The following is a 14,633-nucleotide window of genomic DNA, read 5'->3' on the forward strand; positions in this document are numbered from 1 at the left end:
CATATTATTTAAATGCAAACCTGTTAGGTCATTAATATTTAGTATTTATTGTGTGTTGCAGCTGTTTCGTTAAATGGTCGTTAACTCGTAGCAACTGGTCACAATTTTATTTTATACAATTCTTTAACAAACAGATGCCATAAAACATATGGTTTTGTAAGCACGCAAGTATAAAACAATTAACTTCTAAGTATTATAATTTATTAATGGACAATATGGTACTTAATATTATTTTATATTATGACATTATGTGCATTGGGTACTAATATTGTAATAAATATTTTATTGTAAAATGGTGATTGTATAATGTATACTAACCGGCTTGTATGACATCTCATTAAGTATTAATTATAGTAAATTGTAATAAGTGGAACAATACGACTAAAATAAAAACGGATTATTTGTCAAAAGAGTACTGCACTATATTGTGTTGGCTTGGAAAATCACAGATATACTGCCGAATCGGCTAATGTATTGTTAATTTTTATCCGAATGATGACACTCAGTTTGTACAAAACTATAGCTGGTCAAAAGTTCGTTAAAAACGGCCGCAGTTATATATTTTGCTTACAATTTTAATAGCTTTTTTTTGGATTTCCACAAATTTTTCAAAATTATATAAACGAATTTAAATTGCAATAAAAATCTATACTTTCAAATTTATTTTATCGTTAGTTGTTATTGGAAGCCAACGTTTTTAACAAGTGGTAGGTATAACGATAAGTTTCCAGAAGACAATTTAAAATATCCGATATTCAAAACATTGAGTACCTATATTGACTTCAATAAAAGTGTTGATAAGAATGAGAAAATATACTACGAGTATTAATTATTACTATCCCATTGAACAAATAACAAGTTAGGAAACAATAATCAGGAATTGCGATAACTATACTGGTTATCAAATACGTTATACGTACACCGATGGCCTTAACGTTAACTGTTAAGAATATAATATATGTATTATAATGCAATACTTGAACATAAGTCTGAAATTACTTTAAAAGTTAGTATGTATGTAAGTGTTAAATAGATACCTTCGCATACATTGTATTTAACCATGTAACAGTTGATCTATAGTGTACACTATATTGCATATACTCGTATTTTAACTTTTTCCTCATAAAAATATCAATTATTTTTTTCATGAGATCATTTGTCGTTCATCGTTAATATAAATAAATATCTCACATATTGTCCATTGTATTGTGTTAACTGCTAATTAAATCATTTGGAACTTGTTATATGAATAAATATCACGTAATTTCCATCAAATTTTCCTTTGGTGTGTCCGGTGCTCTTTTCAATTTGGATAGATACTTAAATTGTTTCTTTAAGTGCAAAAATTAAACCAGTTACTACTTCAGAGTTCAAGACTTCAAGTTTTTAAACGATAAAATTATTATAAACTATTATTTATTATAATATAAGTACATATATGTACCTACTAAGTACCTACATTCTATGCTATTATCATAATATAGTTTTATGGACAATATTTCTTTTAAATTAATATGTAATAAAATCATATTACCTATATGATTCATGATGACGTTAACAAAAATAGTAATCACAGAACTAAATAAAAATTATAATTGAAAATTGCTAAGGAGAAATACAAATACAATGAATTTGATGAATATAACGTTTACTCGATCAGAATACATTATATTTATTAAATATTATAATTATAGATACAAACAATTGCGTTGTCTTTAATTATTAATTACCTATCACAATAGTTTACTAGTATGATATATTTGGTCCAAGCGGTTGAAAACCTATAATACTATTTAATCTCACCGTATAAAGTACCCCATTATAATACCTCAACTACGTTATCTCAAATTCAGAAATGTTTTTATTGATCAATAGCATCGAATACTCGAAAATTATCATTGAATAAAATGCATAACTCAATACTACATAACTATCTTAATTTATAAAACCAAAAGAATACAATGATTAACTCACGTGTTTTTTATGAATATTATGACATAATACGAACAATCCCCAAGTGCCTAATTGTAAGTTACCAAGTATCCTTCTATTTATCTATATATGACTTCAAATTGTATAGCATTATAATGATTAATGACTATATAGTTTACTAATCAATATATGTAATGTAATAATCAATTATAATGTACGAAACGATAGCGGAAACATAATCAAAATCCAAACTGAATTAAATGCGATTGTCTTAAATGTGTAATCGGATATGTGCTTATAATGTTATAGGTATAAGTTCACAAAATAAGGGAGACATTTATAGTTTTCTATCGATTCCAACCAATGCATCAACTATTACGATGTCTTAGACGTATGGACATTAAACATAATATCGAAGTTCTTATAATGAAATTATTTGTAGTATAGGTATTATAGGTATAGTTGTATTATGCTAATATGATGTGATTGTTATTATATAGCACTAGAGTCCGGTGGTGGTATACAGTAGGTATATACTATTTTCAGTATTTTCAGTGTACTGAATAAGGATTGTAAATATTCGCTTTTTTAATAAAAAAACATTTGTAAAAATATTTATTTTGTATATCCAATTTAGTTAAGCAAAAAAATAAATATATAATATAATATATTATACTACGAATATTGTGGTAATTGTGGCTCACTTCAGTAGTCCAATAAAATATGTATTACAGTAATACTCGTATACTGTATACATATGTATAGTTTCCATTAATTCGGTAAATACCCTCGATATTCGATATTATATGGTTGTGTGTACTATTATGTTATTTAGTATTATGTAACAAACTCATACATTCGGACGTGCATATTCGGATCCTAATGGAGACCACTAAATATAATAATTGGCTGGCGTATACAGTACAGCTGGTGGTCAAATACGCTGCAGGGGTTCGAAACATGGTCGCACACGCACACCCCTCGCGTAGATATCGTGTTGTGCGTGCACATGGATGCACACTGTCTTACATCGACACTATAACTATAACTATACTCGGATATCGTGTACAATAATATCATATTATTATACTCAACAGTCAACAGCGTATAGTTCCTATACAGCTTACCTATACCTACAGAATATGCTAAAATAGTGTATATATATATATATACGTGTAACGGGCTGTATAACCAAGGGGTGATTTTGGGGTTAAAACCCCGACAACCCGTTTTAAAAAAAGATTAAATATCACTACCAAAGTAATAATTTTATTTATATATTAGATTTACAACATATAACATAATAACGAAAAAAAACATGAATTTTGAATAGCCCTCTGAATATGAACGGTCGTTGTACTCACGTATCTCTCATGACTACATAATAAATTTGACTCTTCAGTCTTCACTCCTGTATAATACTATACTCTCGTCGTCTATATATTATATACGCATTGATGACCACGCGTGATATTAAAAGATAGGATTAATTCTTCAAATTTCGTCTGTAGCATTCTATAATATTATATAGGTACGTATATTAAATTGTATATAAGTATACGTGTCTTTAAATCTTCATAGACTCGAGCACGCGACGATAACGTTGCGGTAGAAAAAATTAGTTTTACACGTGCTGCACCTATATTTGTTTATATGGGCGGTGTATGGTGTACACGCACATGTACTAGCGTGACAAGACTATTGTATAGGTAGGTACCTATAGTATAAAATATAATGCACATGTATAATAATAGTTCAATAGGCGATCACGAACGCACATGGAGCCAGTCGATTGATTGACCTAGAGAGGAGTGTTTGTTTGTGTGTTGTACTCTCCATATCGCAAACACACACACACACACACGGAGATTCTATATTCTCCTAGCCACGCGAATGGAAACGTCTTATAATATACAATATACCATATTTATAGACGTATGCACGAAATACAAAACGCGTACACGCGCGCTTGCGCGAGATACGAGTTCACAAGGGTTCATCCCGGTAGGTCGTTCAACCCGACAGACCATTACGAACGCTTCCGCAGCAAGAAAACGCTATAAGACAGTTGGGTCGTCGTTGTCGCCCCCTCGCGAGAGTATAGTGATCATCGGGGCTGTGTGGGTCCGATGACGGCGGTGGAGACAATACTGTCGCAGTGCCTAAACTACCGATGGTACTGATAAGGATGCGGGGTGCCAACTGCCAAGTTAATGCTTGGCCTCAAACCTCCCAGTATAAGCTTAACTGATCGGTTGTTTTTAAATGAAATACATTATTAATTACGATCAGATAAACTGCCATACTTCATGGTCCAACCATGTTTTTAATACCTACCTAACTGATTATTTAAAAATCTTATTTTGACTGGAACGCACAAAATATTCTTACAGTCCGCCTGTGAATACCTATATAGTTGCGGAACTGATGCTGCGGCTACATACTTGCAACGATACTCTTCACGTGACGGTGGCGTATGCCCCGAAAGGCTTAGGGCGTCGAAAAGAAATAAAATTATGAGCTACCTATATACTATGTAGCCTGCTGCTAGTTGTTATCACTGCGGACCGCGATCGACTTGAAACGTTACTAGAATGTAAGGATATAGCAAGGATACAAAAATACAAAAACATGACGACTGACGAAGATAATAAAAATAATATAATTAATCGCGTGATCGCCATTTTGGTCACCATTGACTGTGCGCACGTAACCCTATATAGAGGGGTCCCGTCTGCCGCGGTCCAGACACAGTCGGCGATGGCGGCGGTGGCGACGACGGCGCGGCGGCTTGCGAGCGCACTGCCAGGCCTCTCTCTCCTCAGTCGTCCGAACAACAGCTCAGCAGCACCGACTCCTTCGACCGGCTGCCCACCCGGTTGCCCGCGTACGGACTTCACGCACACGCCCGCTGTGCCGCGCGTCGTCGTCGTCTTCCGTCCGCATATTCTTCGTATCTATTTTTATGTTTCCATTACTCTCTTCCCCGGCTTCAATTTACAACACAACGCATAATATATTATAATTTATAATTGGCTATACTTATATGCAATACATAAATTCCGTTACTATCATATACCTATAGCAGGTGCCACCATACATATATGTAATACAACCCCTTCAAATAGGTATTTTCTTATTCGGTTCCTACTTCATTTGTTTTTTCTCGTCACCCGAATACGTTTTGAATGAAGAACGCACGTCAAGATAGTGTATCTCATTACCAGAGATTGCTCGAAGTCACAGGTAAATGTCACAAATACAAATACCTATACGGCTATGCAATTATGCAAATATACAATTATATAATACATATTAAACGTCACGAATACAAATATATAAATATACCATTTTATAATAAGTTCTCACGCCGGGTTGCATAAAAAATGTATTCATTTGATGGTTCACTAAAATTTAATGAACTAATCATGGGCCTTTGACTAATGTTTAATGGACCATTAGGCATTAGCTCTCTATTGACTCATTAAATGTTAAGTGATTTTGTTCGTGCAACTCGGCAGTAATATATTAATTATACTTATAGTGCAATTATTATCTTACCGCAACTCCGGTACACCTATTATGAAGGTACATGCAGTGTATACTGTCATATTTCAGTTGTACCTAATACCTATCTCTATGCATCTGACGATTTGAAACGCCAAAGAAACAGCGAAGAGCTAAGACCAGGTTCTAAAATCTCGCACGTGTATCGTGTGGCATACAATGTCTTAATATTATAATAATTGTATAGGTAATGTGTACCGTGTACGCGATAACAGCTGGTCGAGAAATTAGGTTTTTAGAGCGCGCGCGCGCACACAAACACACACACATACACACACACACGCATATACGTGCATATTTGCACTCGAATAGCCGAATCTCCGCTGTCCTCGGTGCGTCCAGTGTTAAAAAAATGTTTTGCCAAAACATATCACACGTGGCCGTCGTGGTCGGGCGGACGTGGACGGTCGACTGATTTTGGGCTGCAAAAAGTCTCATTATTATTCCTGCACAAGGTTCGCTCAGTGGGTATCGGACGCCTATTATATATTTCCATGTCATTATTTCAATACCTCCATAGTACATTATAATATATATATAACCATATAGGAACCTTAAATTGCATTGTGCTGGACGCTGGTAATGTAATTTATATTATGTATACTATAAACGCCGCCGCCGACGTTCAGGTAGACGATGTGAAATTCAACCACAGAAATATGATTTGCGATTTGTCCAACAATTGTATTTGTATACATAAATGCATATATTTGGTTTGACTTAGACCTGACGATGGGTGTTCTAATTGTTATATCATAAGAAAAATGTTCATCACGATTGATTGCGATTGAATTGAATGAAGGTCCACGTATGTACGAGGCTTTAAATACCTAACATCTAACTCGAAAGCTACAGAAAATATTGTCTTACAAATATTTATGTATATTAAATGTACGCAGAAAAAAGATTGCGAAATTGTTTTATATTTACCAACAATAACTATGTGCCTATAGTAGCTTCTATTATGGAATCAAGCATCGTAGATATTCCTACAAATTCCAATTCAATTATAAGGTATCTGCACATTAATAAATAATAATATAGATGGCAAATTATAATAATAATAAACAATATATATATGGCTTACACACTTATAATAATAATATTTATACGAGTTATTTCTTTCTCGTTAGTTTGACATTATTATCATATAATTTATAATTAAAATGACAAATTTAGGTGCCTATATCAGAAAAAGATATAATATGTACATAATTTTACATAAATACTATTACGTCAAATATGGCAGGTAATTTAATACAATTTACCTTTCCTACATGTTCTGCAGAACTTTTCTCAATACCATTTAATCTGTTTGGAAAAATATGATTAGATAATATTGTAGTTTGCTTTAATTTAAAATTCAATTGGAATATTGTTGTTTATTGTAATGTTAACTAGGTAATTTATATAAAAATTATAGCAGTTAATAGTTATAATATAACACATATATTATATACACACCTATAACTTTAAAAAAAGCAATTATAACCTAAAATGTTTTTTTTTAAGATTTTACACATTATGTATAAAAAACATATTAAGCTTGTTTGGAACAACTAGATCAGTGCCGTCGACAGGAATTTAAAATGGCAGGGGGGATTATCATAATAATTACATATTATATAATAAATACATTTATACAATTTTCATGTTTTAAGGAGGTTTGAACCCTCTACCCCCTCCCTACGGGTGAACAGCCATAAACTATATTATTATCTATAAAAAACTAGTCAGTATGAATGTACTTATTACTTATGAATTAAATGTAATTCATTGATTAGAATTAATTAGAATGAATTAAATGTAACTTATTGATTAGGAATAAAAATAAATAATTTTAAATCCTAACGACAAAAAATATTATTAAAAAACTAACGGACATCCGCAATGTATATCCGCAATAGTCGTGTTGTCATCAGTGCCGAAACAAAGATGCCTTATGTTGTTCAAATGGAAGTATTGTATTGCCGAAAATATTGCTGTACTTGTGTTATTTAAATTTTTTTTATGAATACGATTTATTAATACGTATATTTTTTTTCATTATTCGTGAACAACTAATTTTTCATTGTGCTCAAACAAAATCCATTTTTCGTAATAATAAAAAAATATATAGTCTATAATTTTATTGTATTTAGTGAATTGTATGATACCATTCAAATTAGCTACATAATGATAAATGTCGATCCAATATAAAATAACTTTATAATGCGGGAACTTTGGAATCAATAAATTTTAACTTTAATTAGTACAAATCATGTGAACTAATTCAATAATAGATAATGCAAATTATAAAGGCATTATTCATTGAGAGCTTTATTTCATAAAAATCATAATAGTTACTAAGACTTTTAAGTGAAACGTACAATAGTTTAAGTATTATATTGAATGACTTGATACAAGATATGTATTATATTTTTCTAATAACCAAGTAGATTTCAATATTTTCTAATCCTTTCTCTCGATTCGTTCTGCAAAAAATCTATGATCAGCTTCTATCATTTTATAATATTTTTATTTTTACTTTCAACCTCGAAAATCTCATTAAAATTATTGTAGCATAACATTATATTGTGTGTCAACTATATGTATGCTTGCATTTTTATATTATTATATATTTGATCTATAATTAATATAAAGTTGACTTTTGAGTGATAAAATACATTATAGTACCTATTTAATATCTAACTGATTAAAATTTTAAACATACCTAATTGTAAAATAATTGTAGTAGGAATAATGCATTTTTTATTGTTTTTACCAAAAGGGTTGAAGTATCAAGTGGTCAATCAGACAATTTTTTTTCTTGAATATAAATAATATTGTGTAATTTGTTAATCTATATTTTACAACAGTATGTAGGTAATAATAATGTTAACAATAAAATAAAACAATAAGTGAACCGATGAAATTACCGGAATTAATTTTGGCACGTGATAAACCGATTTGACAAAAATGTTTATTCTACTTTTGAACTGATGTGATTATTATATACTATTTTAATGTAAATTAGAGTCGAGTTTGTAGATAGGTATAGTGGTGTTACAACTTACAACAACTACAAGTAAACAAAATGTGGAAAAGTAGCCGACCAGTGACCCAAATTAAGTCAATATTGTTTTATATAGTAACTTCATTTAGTTTCAAATAAATTATGCAAATATTCCTTAACAATAATTACCTATTATAACAGTCAAACAATCACACGCGTGTTAATAATATGTAATCAGTCTCTATTTACTATTTAGACTTTATTTCGTTCGTCGTAGGTACGTGTCGTTAAACAAACTTAAATAATAATTTTTACCTAGCATAAAATGTTCATAACAAATAAATGAACTATTTCAATATAATATAAATTATGATATATTGCGGTGTATATTAAAGCAATTATCAATGAAATACAAACAAAACGTCAAATTAATTACAAACTCTTCTTTATACATTATTCTTACATGCGCAACTGTACTAACCATACGCTTAAAAGCATACACTATGAACAAATGTGTACCTGTGCATACAGATATATTGTGTTAATTATAGGTTGAGGTAAAACAAACGAAAATTTATATCATTTTAAGTTTTAACTATCTATTAAGAAATTATTTTTTCCTCTAGAAACAATCTAAAAGTGCATATTATTATATGGGAAGAATTCATAGTGTTTTATAATAATATTTTTATGTTTAGCACAGTTGAAATCAATATAGGCATGACCTAATAATTCGCACGCAAGTACACACAATTGCACTCATATAACAAATTCAGCATTTTTCGAATAGGGTGGTCTCGTTGTCAGCCGTGGCCCCGTGGAGTAGCAACATCGAGCAAAACTGAGTGCGACCACCCACTTTCAAGATTTAATCAAAATAACCCAATAGGCGATAAGTGAAATATCTTCAGCATAATTGTCCTATTATAGTTAATTTATTTATTTTTGATTTAATGTTAGAACAGAAAAAAACAGAAAACAGTATATTTATGTATAAATAATCATATATGGTTTGTCTCAATACGTACCTATCATACATAAATACATTTAAGGAGACATGTCCAATACACTATATATATATATATATATATATATATTAATATATTATATATATATTAATGTATTAATATATTTTATACTAGCATAATAGCCACTAAAATTTAAAATGAAAAATCCAAATTTCCTTATACGATTGTAAGACACGCATATTTGTTATTCTTGTTCTTTATACTAAATATAGTGCGATATCATACTATTGTTTAGACTTAAGAATTTATATGGTGATTGATGTATCAAAAGTCTAAACTGTACATATATGATTAATTTTTATATTATTAAAATATTTAATGCTTGCATATTAGTTATATACAATAATTTACTATACATACTCATACCTGAGTATACATAATGTCTCATGATATATATGTCATATATGTTTAATATTCATTATTCATAATATATAATTATACTCGAAATATTTGACTGATAATCAGTGTTGAAAAAAAAATTAAAAAATTAATATTTAATAATATTCAAAATGTAATACCAATATTAAATTTAACATACGTTTTTCATATAATTTTATGTACCTACTATAGCTACCTATATACAATTGAATATTGAATAATTGTTGAATAAATTGTTTTTTCATATTATTGAGTCTTTATTTAAAATTTTTACAAGCAGAGTAATATTACATACAAATATATAATTTTCGGGGAGTACCCCTTATCATTTTCACTCATCTTATCTATTAAGACTATATGCTCATAAATTGAAATAATAATTATTTATTGCCAATTTTTTCTTAGATTATTAATTTAGATCATGAAATTAAAAAAAAATCAGTCGTCTAAAAATATTAGTCATTGTTTATTTAAAAAAGTAATAAAAACATTTTTTATAATATAGAACACCTGAACACGAGAATCTACTGAGATAATGGGTGGGTGTTTTATGATAAAAAATCATTGTGTGTACAGAATATAATTTATAAATATTATTATATAATAATATACCTGTAACTCGAGCCCATTCTTTAGAGATAGTAGATATATTTGTGTTGAGCTTAAGAGGACACCAAACCCGCATTTTTTGTCTTCGCATTAACAACATGGCAAATTTTCATTCAGCAGAATCAATTTTATGTTGTTAGTTTTATTATTATAGTGAATTGGTATACTATCAAACTTAAAAGTTAGAATATTATTTAGAGCATATTATAAGCTTTTATTGATATTTTCAATTTAAAGTGAGTTATAACTGTGTAAAATATTATAGTTTTAAAATGCTCAGAACCCACTTTGAAATTAAAATATATATAACACCTTCCTAGAAAAATATTTTTATCTTTAGGTTTTATAAGAGGTAAATTCACTCTAATTTTAGAAATTACAGAGTAAAATGTACTATTGTGAACGTAAGATTTGGTATGTTGTAAGTTTGTAAGATAAAGACCAGAAGACAACGCGTGGTGTCCTCCCTCTTAAGACTAATTTTGATAGGTCAATTCACTTAAAAATTACAGCTAACAACACAAAATTGGTTCTGCTGAACATAGATTTGGTGTGTAGTGTGTTTATAAGACAGAGATAATATGATGATTCAGCGTTCTTTTTATACGTTATAATATATACCTACTCATATGTAATCCAAGATGTAGGTACTACTTATAGGTACCTAGTACCTACGGCTATATATACAAAGTTATGAAGTTTAAATAAAAAATAAAATAATGACGAAAAACATATTATTATAAATTAAAAGTATAGCTGTAATATGTAAGTATATTAAATAACGGAACTCATATTTTTTAGCACGAGGATAATATTAAACTATACAAATATAATTTGCCAGGTATTTGCACCGTTATCCATATTTTTTTCCTAAATATGAATATTGAATATTAATTATTTTTATTTAATATATACATTTCTATGTAGGTATATCGTATATATCCTTTTATGATGAGTCTATTCTACCCGCGCATCTATAATAGCATATCCAATTCCCATATAGGTATATATATCATTGAAATATCTAAGTATATCATCCATCTGGAGGAAATCTATTTAAACGAATAAAAACGTAACAGTGCCAACGTGCGTCAAAAATAATGTTGATTTATTATTTCATGAACGTAGTATGACATTTTATGGACAATTAAACTACAAAAACCAATAGAAAAAACACTAAAATCCATATTTTTATGTAAATATAATATAATGTCTGTGTTCCACAAGATAGGTACCTATAATCATGTTAATGTGACATTATAAACGTTAACTATTAAATGGGTGCTAGATATACACATACGCGACAATATACAATATACACACAATTATATAATAATATATACATTATACATTACACATTATACAAATAAACACCATTACACCCATTGCACACACATAATATTATATTGTATGCGTGATACGTTATAAATTTACTGCGCGTCGACCTTCAAATACTAATTTTATGTTGTAGCCTATAGGAACCTATATCATAGTTCTATATATTCTATATACACAGTGGCCATATAGTAGGTAGGTATCGAAGTATCTTATATATATATAATATATATGTACCTACCCAATAGCTCTATACGCGTTTTCCGATCAAAATGTGGGTATATCTATTATAGCCTTGCATCACTCGAAAACAATACCTAGGTATATGCAAACAAAACAACACCACGTCTAAAATGAGATTAATCGACTCATCACGCGTGTATATAGCTGAGACTCTATGAGAGATGATGGTTCTGCGTTGAATATGATATATAATTATCTATAATATATTATATATAGAGTTTCTTTGTAGGATATTTTGTTTTGCTTTAATCATGAGATATAGTACACAACTCTGCATTTTTGAGTGTTTGGCCGTCGATGACTCGGAATATTAGCGAAAATACGTTCGACCTTGATGTAAATGATTGTTTTTTTGCCATCTTCTGATAATTGAGTAAAGTTTATTGTAATGTGATGAGTAATCGATCAAATTGTTAAGAAACAATAGGTACCTATATTAGATTGTTTTTAGATACCTAATTTATATTCGTGAGTTATTTGTTTTCTTTCTCGAAAATTAACAATAATTTAAAGTTTTAACTGTATTGTGAATATTTATATTATATACACAATAATGTCAATATTGGTCATTCAAATATAACATGGTGTTTTGTGATTTGATGTTTTTTTTTCGTAAGAAAACTGACCTATTACCTGTATTAATTCGCTTTATAAATATGAACACACCTCATGGTTAATTATTCGTGCATTTGAACAAACTAAAATTCTCATTCTGTGATGCACCACACACCCTGCACACTGCCGCCGATTGTAGAAATATGGTGTATGAAATAATATAGACATCTGTCCTATGTACATTAACTTTCGCGTACAATGGTATAGGGACATTAAAATATATATAAACCTAATATAATATAATTATTCAAATATAGGTACAATGTATCATTATGTCCACAATCTACAGACTACAATACCTTATAAATTAACGATAAATTGTGTTCGACTTCACACGCTTAGTCTATCTTTGTGCACGATTTATAGTATCTAATGTGCAATATAATCTTATATAATAAACACTATAATACTATATAATATTCATAAACATATTACAATACATAGGTATAATATAGGCTATAGGCACTCATAACTATAATAATTATAATAGTTTTGTGTATAAATCATAAAATAACTATTATATAACTGAAACAGTATTTTTTATTTAAACTTGTACAGTCGATATCAATTATCAATTGTCCATCATTTAATTTTTTGTAAATACTTCCTATAAAACGCGTTTTTCACTTATATCTGCAAACGTATTTAAGCAAATTAAATACCTATACAAACGACTGTAGGTGCACCATTAATTTTATATCGTCCCATAAAATAATAACTATACCTAATTTCGTTGGCCGCACTATATATATTATGGACTATGGTGTTTACAATACAGAACACAAAGTAAAAAAAAAGTAAAATAAGTTTATTTTTTTAGGAAATTTACATTAGTCTTCAGACTGTATGTACTGTGAAGTGTGCATCCCAGTCAATGATCTACGCTGTCCTTTCATTATAAACAAATAACACCAATTGTATCCATTATTATTTTATGTTGCATTCTACGCCACTCGTATAATGTCGTACGATATAAATAACATACGGTTGACAAATTTACGGTGGCTTAAAGCCTCGGGAAAAAAGAGTTTCGTGTTCCTGATCTACAACCCCAAGAAACCTTGCAGTTATAACGTTTGCTGGGTTTGGCATGGATGTGTGCTGGGTTTTTGAAATAGCAAAAAATACAAATACGCATACAAGAGCATAATTGAGTAATTTGGAAGAAAAAATCACAGCACAATGTGCAGTTCTTATACCTAATTTACCTATGATACAGAGTTATTGAATAGGATCTTTTTTTTTTTTTATTGAGTAAAAAGACAATCTACATTCTATACAATAAATATGTACATTAATTAGATGGGATAAAGGATACAACAAACAACAATGAATAATATGATTTTGGGGAATTACCCAGTGGTAACACCCAGCAAATATAGGGTCTTAAAGGTTTCAAACATATTTACACATATATTATAGTATAATTTATTAATTTTATTTACGGTGTATGTATTATGTAACAATGTCGGTTAAAACTCGGCACAATTTCAAACGTACCTACGTAGCATACGATGCATCACAATATAGTTCATTAAATATTTAAGTCGTTTATATTTTATACTTATTTTAGTATCAGGTATATTATATTAGGTTCATAAATAATGTTTTTTAATTGATAAGTATGCTAATAATTACTATCAGTTACATTGTATTATTACAATAATATTATCATTAATGTCGTAAAGAACTTTTTTAGATTCTGAGTGGAACGATGAATGTATTGATTTTACAATGATGTGTGTTTTTTTTTTATTTTTTTTTTATTTTTTTTTTGTGTCTGTCATCACCTTTTAGGACAGTAAAACTGCTTCGATTTTCTTCAACAGTAACTTTTATGATTGGAAAGTGAATCTAGTTGGTACTTTGGGGGGTCAAAAGTAAAAATTTCCCAGTAGTTTTCTAAAAGCGACGTGAAAAACAAAAGAAAA

The 14,633-nt window shown here is 29.5% G+C and overlaps 2 protein-coding genes across 3 annotated transcripts in view; one reads left to right on the forward strand and one right to left on the reverse strand.

Moving 5' to 3' along the window:
* The window catches only part of LOC100169105 (maltase 2), a 61,854-nt gene that overhangs the window by 18,090 nt on the left and 29,131 nt on the right, over positions 1 to 14,633 (reverse strand). The window lies entirely within an intron of this gene.
* The window catches only part of LOC100162356 (putative phospholipase B-like lamina ancestor), a 31,575-nt gene continuing 21,689 nt past the window's right edge, over positions 4,748 to 14,633 (forward strand). Inside the window, exon 1 of the mRNA XM_001948052.5 lies at positions 4,748 to 5,178. The gene's annotated coding sequence lies outside the window, so the exon portion shown is untranslated. The remainder of the gene's footprint in view (positions 5,179 to 14,633) is intronic.

This window comes from Acyrthosiphon pisum, chromosome A3 (assembly GCF_005508785.2).
Source record: "Acyrthosiphon pisum isolate AL4f chromosome A3, pea_aphid_22Mar2018_4r6ur, whole genome shotgun sequence".
NCBI classification, from domain to species: domain Eukaryota; kingdom Metazoa; phylum Arthropoda; class Insecta; order Hemiptera; family Aphididae; genus Acyrthosiphon; species Acyrthosiphon pisum.